This window comes from Canis lupus, chromosome 7 (assembly GCF_003254725.2).
Source record: "Canis lupus dingo isolate Sandy chromosome 7, ASM325472v2, whole genome shotgun sequence".
Taxonomy (NCBI): domain Eukaryota; kingdom Metazoa; phylum Chordata; class Mammalia; order Carnivora; family Canidae; genus Canis; species Canis lupus.
Window position 1 is genome coordinate 50,177,480 of NC_064249.1, and position 2,260 is coordinate 50,179,739.

A 2,260-nucleotide genomic window follows, 5' to 3' on the forward strand; every position below is an offset into this window, starting at 1 on the left:
TTTGGATTATATGACAGTAGGGTATTGGTTTCATGTTTAAGGTCTGAAGCCAGATAGGACTTGATACATATTATGACCCCTTTTGCTTAGCATCAGACTGACCCAGACAGTGCTTGTCAAACTTTAATGTGTACACAAATCATCTGGGGCGCTCTCGAAAGTGGATCAGATTCGGATCCAGCACGTCTGCAAGAGGGCCCAGGATTTTGCATTCCCAACAGATTTCGGCTGATGACTGTCCAGAGAACCATACTTTGAGTATTAAGGACTTAGAAGCTCATTGCTTAGTGTATCAAAATCTCAATTTCCTCATATGGCAAATAGAGCTGTTGTAAAAATTAAAGATATAATGTATATGAAGCAGCTTTATCACATAGCAGTGTACAATAAGTGTTAGACATTTTGTGAAAAACATTATTAAGACCGGCTTCATGGGCTTGGGCCAGGATAGTTGTTGGTCAGAGCTCTGTCTTAACAGGGCTCTGTATTTGGTTTTATTGCTCTTGTCACCATCTTGAATTCTTTATAATTTTATCTTTGAACTTGTATTTTATAAGTGAAGTTCAATGAGGCAATGGGGCATGCATGTGAGCAGAGTTGATACTTGAAATATGCATTCTTACCAACATTACTCGCCAACCATTTGCATTTAAAACTCACACATTACTATAGCACAGAATTCTGATGGACTCGAGGTGAATTTGAGTTCAGTAAGACTCAAAAGTACAGGGTAAATGTGTTACATTTATGACTAAGTAAGGCCACACTTTCCCCAAGGGATCATGCTTTCCATTTGAACCAGAACTTGCTTTGAATGAGGAAGGAAGACAATTGCAGTCCAAGAATCATGAACATTCCAGGATCTCTATTATATCCTTTCTTTTTTTTTTTTTTCATTATATCCTTTCTTAACTCAAGTTACTTCCCTATAGATTAGCTAACCACTCACACTGAAAACTTGCCTGAAAAGGAAAGAAAAAGATAGGGAAACCCATAGTTCTTTCCTTTTCAATTATTTCTGATTTATCATTAAGCTAAAGGTAGAGAGTATTGGTGGAATGCATGCATATCAAAAAGTCAAATGCTTCACGATCATGATCCCTCTTGCGGACTCTCTGCTCAAGTATGATACATCCAGTGTTGGTGAGCCAGAACACAAAGAAACAGAACCCCAAAGGAGGGCCACTGAAAGTCAGCTCCTAGCAGCCTGGACCCTCAGATCTAGTCCCACAGCCACCAAAGACCAAGCTCCCTTCAACTTTCCTGTGTCCCGGATCCTACAAAGCAGGCAGAAGAAATTTTGAATGCCATCTTGCCCATAAAGGAGGGGATGGATGACATGCAGCCATGGATCCAGCACCCTTGGCACCAGGATGGTTTTGGTGCACCCCTAGGGCAGCTGAATTTGTAACTGCAGCAGCAGCAGCAGCAGGCCAGGGAGACCAGCATCTTCCCTGTGCGCAGGGAGCTCTACTCATGGTCTTGACAAGCTGATCCAGGAGGTCACCATCAACTGTGTGGAGAGGGGACAGTTTTTGCTGTCAGTTCAGGATGAGAACCATATGACAATCACCACCGACGAGGCCTCATATGACAGTAGGGTGGCATTTGGCTCCAGGAAAGTGCTGTAGGCTGAATAGGGAAGTCAGACATGGAGAGGAAAATTGAAGAATTAGAAATAGGAAAGAGAAGATTGGAGAGGCAAATGAAGAAACAGAAGGCCAAGTGTGAGGGCACCAAGAAGTAGGAGAATGAGTGGAGACAGGTGAAGGAGACTCAGTTCCTCAAGGGACAAATAGCACCTGAATGTCCAACTGGAAGGCCTTAGCCACACCAAAGAGATGATATTTTCCACATGGGTCTGCAAGCACTGCAATCACTGTTACCCCAAGATAAGCCCCTTATAATAAAAAAAAATCCTAACTTCCTGAGGAAAAAAAAGTGAAATGTGTATAATTGAGTTAGTTTTGTGTAAGGTCCACTGTTCTGGTAAGAACAAAATTTATAAAGAGTATGAGCTCAAATTATGAATTGTGCAATTTTAGTGATTCCACACATAAGTGCCTTTATATGTGCACTTAAAACTGGCATATAAAATATAATATAAAATTAACAGTAAAATTCATGCAAATAATTTAAATTTAATTTTTCACTAATTAGGATGACATTAAATAGCAAATAAAATGCACCATGACAGGTTGAACAAGAGACTACAGAATAAAGGGAAAAGCCTTATATTTTAATATATTTTAAGGTAACT

At 40.2% G+C, this 2,260-nt stretch overlaps 1 pseudogene; it reads left to right on the forward strand.

Moving 5' to 3' along the window:
* The first annotated feature begins 1,094 nt into the window (after window positions 1–1,094).
* Window positions 1,095–1,828, forward strand: LOC112648174 (axonemal dynein light intermediate polypeptide 1-like; annotated as a pseudogene).
* The last annotated feature ends 432 nt before the right edge of the window (window positions 1,829–2,260 follow it).